Source organism: Pongo pygmaeus, chromosome 1, assembly GCF_028885625.2.
Source record: "Pongo pygmaeus isolate AG05252 chromosome 1, NHGRI_mPonPyg2-v2.0_pri, whole genome shotgun sequence".
NCBI classification, from domain to species: domain Eukaryota; kingdom Metazoa; phylum Chordata; class Mammalia; order Primates; family Hominidae; genus Pongo; species Pongo pygmaeus.
The window spans coordinates 46,153,606-46,164,082 of record NC_072373.2 but is presented as its reverse complement, the minus strand read 5'-3'; the positions used below and the strand labels follow the sequence as shown (position 1 = coordinate 46,164,082).

The 10,477-nt window shown below is 49.9% G+C and overlaps 1 long non-coding RNA gene across 1 annotated transcript; it reads left to right on the top strand.

Annotated features, from left to right (window-relative positions):
• The first annotated feature begins 1,032 nt into the window (after nucleotides 1–1,032).
• Nucleotides 1,033–2,673, top strand: LOC129017058 (uncharacterized). Its single transcript, XR_008494999.1, has 3 exons — nucleotides 1,033–1,192; nucleotides 1,871–2,188; nucleotides 2,387–2,673. It is a non-coding gene; the product is annotated as an uncharacterized LOC129017058 (long non-coding RNA).
• The last annotated feature ends 7,804 nt before the right edge of the window (nucleotides 2,674–10,477 follow it).

Here is a 10,477-nt window from a genome sequence, read left to right as displayed (position 1 = left end):
TCTGTTCTCTGAGGCAGGAGGGCATTTGCTTGGCCAGGATGTCCCAGCCCAGAGGCTTATTGGCCCCAGAAACATGGGTGGCCCACTGGAGGTGGGCTGTGCCAGTTGGCTTTCAGACGGGAAGCTACTGGGTGTGCTTGTCCTCCACCACACCTCTGCAAGGTGAGCCTGGGACCGGGACGGACAGCCTGCTGAGGACTGACAGCATGGGACATTTACGACCGTCACACTCCTTCTCTGCAAATCATCCTCTAAAAGACCTCCCAGGGCTTGGCTCTGCTTGGTTCTCTGAGATCCTCCTGCAGGCAGCTGCCTTTTAGTTCACTATTGTATCCCAGTGAACCCAAAATTAGCTTGATTCACAAGAGAAAATGAGCACAAAACCCCTCTATAGCCAGAGAGTGATTGTCTACAAAATCCCGTGTGGTAGAAATAAGGCTTTGCCCCAGGGAGCCATCTGGCTGTGTGCCCTCTCCCACACACTCACTTCCATTTGGCACACTTATTGTTATCCTGTGCTGTGAGGGAACAGAGGTACTGGCCACGGATCCATTGCAGAGGAGCCAGCTTATACTCCCACGGTGCTAGGAGGGAGGCGGGACAGGTAAGACAAGCACACAAACCATGGAAAAAACTGGAGGAAACTTTCCACACCTCTTAAGCAACTGGTGCATTTCCCTGTGGTGTAGGTTGAGTAAGTAAGCCCGAGGAGACAGGATGGGGTGGACTCAGATGCCCAGGGAGGCAAGTCTTGGTTTGGGGTTTTCAGGAAGGCAGGGCCACTTGTAGAGATGGCAGCTGGTGGTGACCTGGGGTCTGTGGAGGTGGCAGGCAGAAATAGCAACTCGTGTGCCCATGGTGTCACCGTTTTCAATGTGCCTTCATAACCATATCTCGTTTGATCCTGACAGTCCCTCTATAAGCAGTTTGCCACTGTCATTTTTCAGATGAAAACACTGAGGCTTAGAGGGGTTTCTGAGTAGCTGTGAAGTCAGGACTTCACACTCCCGATCTTTCCCCTGGCCTCCATTTGCCTGGCAAAGTCACAGGAAGTATCTCCATGGCACCGCATCAGCCCTCGCAGAGCAGGAAACCTTGATTTCTACAGAGGCTGTTTCCTCCCAGCCTTGTGCAAGGCCCACTGCAGAGACAAAATTATGCTGGCAAAAGTGTGAATGCCAAGGCCACACTGGTAAGAGCCAGTGGCTGGGCAGCTGCAGTCACCCCACCAAAGGTGGACGGGTGTGGATCAGTGGCAGGCAGAGGCTGGTCCCCACAGGGAGGAGGAGGGAGCCTGTGGGCGGCCCAGGGGCTGCCCCTCTGTCCCCAGGGGATTGGGTGGAGGCCTGAGGGGGCCTGTGCTGAGACCTTTGGTCATCAGAGGTCGGGGTGGGGGGTTGGGGAGGTAAAGCAAGAGTCTCTTATTTTTAAACCAATCAATGAGAGGACAGCTGTTCTTTGTTTCCATGAGCTCAGCAGAAGAGGAAGTGGTTTGCCTGTGCAGTGGGGGAGGAGGAGAGGGTGGGGTTTTAGGTTAGTGCCCTGGCTGTGAGGAAGTGGAACTTGTTACCCAAGGACTTCCCTTTTAGGCAGAATGGTTGCTTTCCTACCAGGAAGAGTGGCTTGGCTCTCTGCTGAGGCTCTCAGAGGTTTTCCCAGCCTTTGGATTGCTGAGTAAAACCAGTCAGCACAATGTCACCCTATGGAGACTGGTATTACGTTGCATCTGTGTGTGGTGACAGCGGGCATCCTTTGGCCTGCATAGCACAGGGCCGCTCCCCTCCTTTCCTCCTGTCCTCCCTTCTTCTCCAACCCCTCTCTCTCGGAGGACAGAGTCTGCTCCCCTAAATTCTACTGGGGCCTTTTTCAGGACTCCGTCCCTGGGATTTGCTGGTAGAAGAAAGGGAATCAGCGCTGACTGAGCTCCTACTATGTGCCCTTCCTGGGCCTGGCACTGGGATCACAGGATGAATGAATAAGGCATATTTCCTGCCCTGAGGAGGCGTCTATAGGGGAAGTCGGAATTAAGGCACCTCCAGAATTCTGAGGTCAAGGGAATGTCAACAGAGCTGTGAACAAAATGCCCAAAGCCATGAAAATCTACAGAGAGAGACTTGAAGGGGAAGAATGGGGTAGGAGCTGGTGCTGAGGATGAGAAGGGAGAATTCACCTGGTGGAGAACTGATAGGTGGGGGCTGTTTTCAAAGTATTTTCACAAACGTTTATTCTCTTGACTCTCACAATAAACAAAGCCAGCCAGAAGGTATTCTCCCCATTTCAGTGATAAGGAGATGGAGGCTCAGAAGGGTGGAGTGGCCCAGGGCAGAGCAAAGCTGGGGTGGAAGCATCAGTCTTGTGCTTCCACACTCATTGCACTTTCTTCCAGGCCAGGCTGAGGTCAGGATGGTGGAGGAGGTGGTGGAGGTGATGAGGTACCAGAGCAACCTTGAAGAAAGGTGAGAGGCAGGAGACCGCCAAAGGCAAACTTGGAACACCTGGTGACTCCGGCTAACTCCATGTGGTGTCCTTGAGGACTTTTATGATACTGCTACCACTGCTAATGGTAATAAAAGTTACTATTTAATGTGTTTACTATGTGCTGGGTGTGCAAATATTGTGGAAAGAGTGAACATATGTGCAGAATGCTTAATAAACGTGATCTCTTTTTATCTTTAAAAGAACAATACAGGCCAGGTGCGGTGGCTCATGCCTGTAATGCCAGCACTTTGGGAGGCCGAGGCAGATGGATTGCTTGAGCTCAAGGAGTTTGAGACCATCCTGGGCAACATGGCAAAACCCCATCTCTACAAAAAATACCCAAAAAATTAGCCAGGTGTGGTGTTGCATGCCTGTGGTCCCAGCTACTCCAGAGGTTGAGGTGGGAGAATCGCTTGAGCCCAGGAGGTCAAGGCTGCAGTGAGCTGTGATCCTGCCACTGCACTCCAGCCTGAGGTGACAGAGTGAGACCCTGCCTAAAAAAAAAAAAAAAAAAAAGAATCAATATGATTAATACTTTTACTTCTATTTTTCAGACAAGGAAATTGAGGCTCAGAGGGGTTAGGAACTTGCCAGAAGACCTACCAGCAAGTGGCAGAGCTAAGGTCCCATCTGACCCCAAAGCCCACCCATAACCACTATGCAGTACTGTCCAGGCAGAAACACAAACACTACCCCATTGTTTTTATTCTTCAACACCTTTGGTATCATCCAGTCCCAGGACACTGGCTCCTGAGGAAGGAAGGCCCCTCCCGCAGCCTTTAAAATTCCCAGGCATAAAACCATGTTCACCAGCCACCCTGAGGGTAAGTCTCAGAGACAGGGACTGTGCCCACAGCCAAAGCAAACTTGCCACATCCTCGGCCAATGCCCTGCCAAGGAGAGCCACTAGCTATTTTTCATGCCTCAAACTCCCACTCTATCACAGCACCCAGAGCTTGGGGATGGGGTGAGTTTTCCACCCAGACGACTCTCTACCATGGAGAGACTGGGCCAGGAGAAGCAGAGAGAGGAAGTAGGTCTTAGATAGAGGAGCGAATGTGGGTGGCTAAGCACTGTGGGTGTGAAGGGATGGTTGGGAGGCCCTGGGGACTTTCCCCGGAGGCTGAGCTAGCCAATTTACTCCCCAACCCACCACAGGCAGGCACGCACACCCATAATTTCAGGCAAGACAAGGCAGGCCTCTGAGAACAGCACTCCAACAGGCTTTATCTGAGCGCTCAGCTGGACTCAGAAATCAGAGTGCCCCCCACAACCTGCCCCGGGACAGTGAAGGCTCCATGATGAGCCCTGAGTTCTCATCGCAGTTTCTCTTCCTTTTCTGTTTTTTTCTTGGCCTCTGCCTGACAGGAGGCCTCTGGAAACCCTCGTTTTTCAGGCTGCTTCTCCGTCAGCCCCTAGGCCAGACCTTTTTATTTGACTGGTCTAGGGAAGACCTGGGGAGGCCGCTTGGCTAATGAGAAGCCAGTCCCCTTACAGCAGTGTCTCTTCTGAGACTTTCTGGGGTTCTCTGGAAACACAGATGCCAGTAGTTCTTTTTATTTGCTTGTTCCAGGACAGAAGAGATTGAGTTTCAATAGGAGATGTGATTGTCTTTAAACATCCATGGGAAAATCCCTAGGCTCTGCAGTAAAAATACACACCATGGCTGTCCATGTCATATGCGTCCTTGACGCCACCAGGCAAAATGCACAGGCTGTGAAACACATTTGGACGCCCAAAGAGCAGATCCTCCAGAGCACAAACACCTGCACCCACCCCAGGACAGAAGTGCTCAGGCAGGTGTCACCAGCGCAGCCCCTGGCCCCCGACTTTCCCCGCTCCATGCCCCCATTCACACAGAGGCGCAAAGACAGCCCACGACCTTGGCTGGCCACGCTCAGTCCTTGGCTCCGGCCTCCTGGGCAGGGGTTAACCAGGCAGGCGCGGCCGCTCCCTCCCGCCACCCGCCGCCTCCCTCCCGCGCCGCGTCACTTGTTTTTCTGCTGGGCTTTCCCGCCTCCCGCCGGCCGCTGACGTGGAACCGGGGGCGTCACAGCCTCTATCTCGGCCGCCGGGAAGTGCTTCCCTTATATGGGCACAGACTCCGGAGGGGCCGGCAGGGCAGGGGCGCTCGTGGGGAGGGCAACAGCTGCCAGCCATCAAGGGCCAGGCTCTCCTCTCCCAAACAATACCCAGGCCGGGGCAAAGGTGACCCGCATTTGGAAAAGGGAGGCTGGCTTCCCCGTCTCCTCCCGAGAGCCAGAGCCCAGGCGGGCAGCCTTCCAAGACGCTGTCGCTCTGCATCCTCCCTCTTTGGGTTTCTCATGAAATGTGCAGAGCTAGATTGAAATGCAGATGACCAGGTGGCCTTTCATAGATGCACTCTGATAGTCCCTGAATGCTCTGCATCCCAAAGTCCACGGCCGGAAGGCTGTGATGCTAGGCCAGTGTCGGGTGGTAAAAAGGACATCCTCGCCTCTGCCTTGGGGCCTTAAACTTGTCTTATAATTCTTCTGGCCCCAGCTTCATTCTCCATAAAATATAGAGGATACTGGCCTCCAGCCTCGTAAGGACTAGATGAGTGTTCTGCTTGGTGTAAAACAGCTTTGCAAGCTGTAAAGTGCTATTCAGACTTACAGATGGTCACTTGGTGCCAGGGAGGAGGAACCTGCTCAGGAGCCCCCTCCAGAACCTGCCTTTCCCAGGCCACACCCATGTGCTGTGAGAATGCCCTTTGACCCTGTTGAAAAGCTTAAGCTGTGTAAATAAAGTCATCTGGAGTTTGCCTCTTGTGTGTACTGTGGCGAGCTGTTTGTCTGGGACCTCTGTTAGTAAGCAAGTGGTAAGCATGCTTGAGATGACTCTTCCAGCAGAGAGGGGAACCGCGGGTGAGCAGTCATCGTGCGAACGCCTTGCACAGTACTGGACACTGTGCAGCACATGACTGTCTTCTGTTGCTGCTAGTAAGAACTCTCTCCTTCCAAATCCAGCTCAGTTCAAAACTCCCAGGCCCAACAAACTATTTCCTGCCAGCACCTTCACTCCAACTCCTTGGTTAATTGTGAATCGTGTTTGTGCAGTGCGGCTCTGCCCACATTTGCCTGTCTCCTGGCAGCTTTGCATCTGTGTCCTCGATGTGGACGCTTTTCCCTCCTTGGGATCTTGGAGTGTCCTGTGGGCAGGAACCATTTCTCCCCAGTCAGAATGAAGAGCCCACACTCACTACCTCTGAGGGTGGGGACTAAATCTCCTTCCTTTGATCCCTCTAGGACAAAGAGGACAAAAGGTATCCAGATCATGAGGTCAAGTGATTGATTTGTGACCCATACATAAATGGCAGTGAGCCATAGGGCCAGCCAGACATGGTAAATTTCTGCAGCATTTCTCCTCCCCACTCACTGGCTTCAATGAACCCCCACAGAACCCCCTCTCAGGGAGGACTGCGCTAGGTAGACTGCACAGTGGGCAGGCAGGTACCCTCCCTTTGGAGATGGTTGTCCTCATTAAACATCAGGCATTTGAAGGTGACACCTAATTCCATGCTCCCAGTGGGTAAACTGTTGGTCAGCTACGGCCAACTGCTCTTTAGGCGCTGGGCAAGATTGGTTCAATGTTTTATTCGAAGATCGATGAGTGACCTAATAGTCTTCCTCAAAATATTCCAGATTCCCCTGGAAGTGGGGATGGAGGGTGGGGAAGACATTCCTTCTCGTCAATGCCTCTGGCTTTGGGATCTCAAGTCAGTTCCGTTTGGGAATCATCCTGCTGACCCTGAGCGCTCTCACTATTGTGAGCCGTGTCAGCCCTGTCTGACCATCCAGCCTGGCTGTCTACTCTATCCTCTGATCAGGATGAGCATCAAACTCAAACTACGCCCTAATCGGCACATTACGAGCAGTTCTTGTTTCTTCATATGAACTCCTTACAAGGTCTGTATTTGCATCATGGGCTTTAGTGAAGGTTAGGGTCTCCTGAGGGGGTTAATTTCGCAAAAATGTAAAGAGCTTAAAAAGGGAGTGTTGGGCATTTCTGTTCTTAAACTTCCCTCGGCTTCCTCTCTCACACTGGCTCTAGGCCCTCCCAACACCATTTTAAGGTTACTCAAGCCCCTTATTTTTTGCTCCTCTCTCTCAGGAACAAAAATATAGATTCCTCTTGTTTTCTTCCATGGAGTAATTCAGCTCCAACCCCCACCCACACCTCTGAACCTAAGAATTCAACGAGATAGGTCCAAAGCTTCTGAGTGTGTAAGTTCGTAGGCAAAGAGCCACTTTTTTTTTTTTTTTTTTTTTTTTGAGACGGAGTTTCGCTCTTGTTGCCCAGGCTGGAGTGCAATGGCACGATCTCGGCTCACTGGAATCTCTGCCTCCCAGGTTCAAGCGATTCTTCTGCCTCAGCCTCCCGAGTAGCTAGGATTACAGGCAAGCACCACCACGCCCTGCTAATTTTGTATTTTTAGTAGAGACAGGGTTTCTCCATGTTGGTCAGGCTGGTCTTGAACTCCCGACCTCAGGTGATCTGCCCACCTCAGCCTCCCAAAGTGCTGGGATTACAGGTGTGAGCCACTGCGCCCGGCCAAGCTGCTTTTTTTAAGCCTGGCAGGTCAGGCTGGGGGATCGTGTTGGTGGTCTTCCTGGACTTATGCAATGTTTTTACATAAGGATATTGACTTACAATAGATTCCACTGAGTTCAAAAAGTAGGGGACAGAGAGTTGTTCTCTTTCTAGGAGCTTACCCATTCCCACTAAGATAATCATTCCGTTACATGTTTGGGAGCTCAATTGTCTCAAAGCCCTCTTAGACATACCCTATAACCTTCCTGTCTCCATTCACCTCATGAGTTTTTGCCACGAGTCCACCTTGCTTCTACGCAACTCTAATGCTGCAGGGAGGCAGCTGAAACCACCTGGGGCCACTTGACTATTTGACTGAGCGAGGCTCAACCCCTGACCTCAGAGAGTTCCTGAGCCAAGATGGAAGGAAGGAAATCCTGAAATAAGGATAGAAAGAAATGTAGAGATGATATTGATTGTTACTATCCCAGCCATTATCCTGATTACTTCTGTTGTCGTTATGGACTCTTATGAAAGGCAAACCCAATTGAGGAAGATACTAAATGCCAACTGAGAACAACTTCAGACTCCTTGGCTCCAATATTTCAACATAGGGATTCATATCATAACTTTCTTCTTGAGGAATGTGTGGATGCAGCGGGCTGGTGGGGGTGGGTTTTAACAGGCTAACTTGAATGATTTTTTATTTTTATTATTTATTTTTATTTTTTTTTTGAGACGGAGTCTCGCTCTTTTGCCCAGGCTGGAGTGCAGTGGCTCTATCTCGGCTCACTGCAAGCTCTGCCTCCTGGGTTCACACCATTCTCCTGCTTCAGCCTCCCAAGTGGCTGGGACTACAGGTGCCTGCCACCACGCCCAGCTAATTTTTTGTATTTTTAGTAGAGACGGGGTTTCACCGTGTTAGCCAGGATGGTCTCGATCTCCTGACCTCGTGATCCGCCCACCTTGGCCTCCCAAAGTGCTGGGATTACAGGCGTGAGCCACTGCGCCCGGCCTTCTGCTTTTTTATATTTCACAATGAAAATTATATAACGCAGGTATTTCCCTTTTTACCTTGGCTTCCTGGAAGTTCAAAGATAAATTTAGGTGTCAAAGAAGTAACTGATTCAAACAAGTTTGTAAATATCTATCTTTCTCTTTCTCCCTCCTACTACCAATTTGTTTCTGATCTTTAATATAATATAAATACACACATATAACTATCCTCTATGTGGTTTAATATTTTAAGCTATCTCAAATTCTTCTTGGAAGTAAGCAAAGTATAAATTATAAGTAATAACAGTTAACATGTACTGACCACTATTGTGTGCCAGACACTACTCTAAATATTGTAAACTCATTTGATTCTCCCAACAACTCTAAGAGGTAAGAATTACTATTAATCTCATTTTATAGATAAAGAAATTAAGGCACAGAAAGCTTCAATAACTTGCCTAAGATAGCACAGCTAGGATTTGAACCTAGGCAGTGTGGCTCTAAGGGATGTGCTCTGCCCACCGCACTAGAACAAATATGTTAATTCAAAAACTTAATTAGCCCATCGGGGGACACCAAAGTAAAAAAGCATAATTATATGTCATTGGGGCCAGTCATCATCAAAACAAGACTAATATAAGGCCAGGCGCCTATAATCCCAGCACTTTGGGACGCCTAGGTGGGCAGATCCCTCGAGGTCAGGAGTTCGAGACCAGCCTGGCCAACATGGTGAAACCCCGTCTCTACTAAAAATAACAGAAATTAGCCAAGTGTGGTGGCGCACAACTGTAATCCCAGCTACTCGGGAAGCTGAGGCAGGAGAATAGCTTTAACACGGGAGATGGAGGTTGCAGTGAGCCCAGTGAGCCGAGACTGTACCACTATATACCAGCCTAAGCAACAGAGTGAGATCCTGTCTCAAAAAAAAAAAAAAAAAAAGACTAATTTATCATAACAAGCAGCTCAGACCACCTATTCTTAATCTAAATAAAGATTCCTCTCCACTCCTCCCCAGCCTTATTCTTAGTGGAAGGGATGCAGGAAGTAGGATTCAGAATCCTTTCCCACCCTTCCCTAGCCCACTCTCACCCCACCACCCCAGCCCCCTTTTTAGAGACTTTCCTGACATGTCCATTGCCCTATATGTGCCTTACTTTTTTCTTCAATAATGTGGGAAGAATAATGTTTTCACTCTTTGTGTATCACTTGCACGGAGATAATTAGTCAGCTTTTTGATGGACAAAGAGCTGAACAGAGAGAATTTCAGGCAGAGCAAATAATATGAGTAAAGGTACAATGAGCTGGGCAGTCAGCTACTCAGGAGGCTAAGGCAGGATGATCACTCGAGGTGAGGAATTTGATGCTGTAGGGAGCTATGATCATGCCTGTGAATAAGCACAGCACTCCAGAGCCTAGGCAACATGGCAAGACCTCACTGTTGAAACTACAAAGGCACAATGGTATGAAAGTGCAAAGTATGTATTTGAGAAACACTGAGAATGGGTTAATTGAGCTTAGAGGTTGGGCCAGATTGTAAAGGCCTTGAAGGCCAAACCAAGAATTAAACTTTCAACTGTAGGGAGCCTTCAAAGCTTTTAAGCATGAAAGAGACAAGACAGACCTGTAGTTTAGGAGCTCTGACAGCAGAGTATGGACTGAGGAAAAGGCAGGAAGGGAAGCACTTCAGGCAAAGAGACCACTTAGGGAACTGTTGAAACTAACCAAGAATGATCTAACAGTTGGTGGCTTCGGTGATGCTGAGTAGAAGGTATTTCAAGAGGCTAACTGACAGGACTGGGCCAGTAATTGGATATGGGATCTGCTCAGGAAGTAGGGCTCCAGGATATCTGTCACCTCATCAGGAAAATCCTCTCTTGCTGGCAGGTGATCACGTATTCCACCAGGACCCAAGGAGTCGTCAATGTGAACCATAGATGACAGATTAAGAGGCAGGGTGGGTCTCCTAGCCCAATACTCTTTTGTTACATATAAGCAAACTAAGGCTCAGGGAACTCCAACCATCTCTCCCTTTCTCCTGGCTCCTTCCTCCAAACCACATGGATCTCTGGACCTGAGCCCATGGTGCAGTAAAGAAGCACCTCAGGCCCAGAGCCAGGAGGCCGCAGGTGAGAAGCTGCAGTACCTCTTCTTTAGACTCTTTCTCGTGTCCTCCTTTCTGAATCTGTCTTCCTCTTCCCTTCAGCCCCCGTCCCCCAGGTCGTCTCTGGCTGTCACAGCTGTGATGCCAGCTTCCTGCTTGCCCCAGACACTCAGCCCCAGGAGGCCCAGCCCCATTATGGCTCTGCCAAAACAACATCTGGGGAAGCTCCAATAGGTTCAGGGCCTCTTCTCTTGTTTTTCATCTGGAGATAAAGGGGGTTTATCCTGGGCCCCTGGGAGTGAGGATGAGGAGGGTTTACAACATGTCTGTCTTCTGAATTTGGGAAAG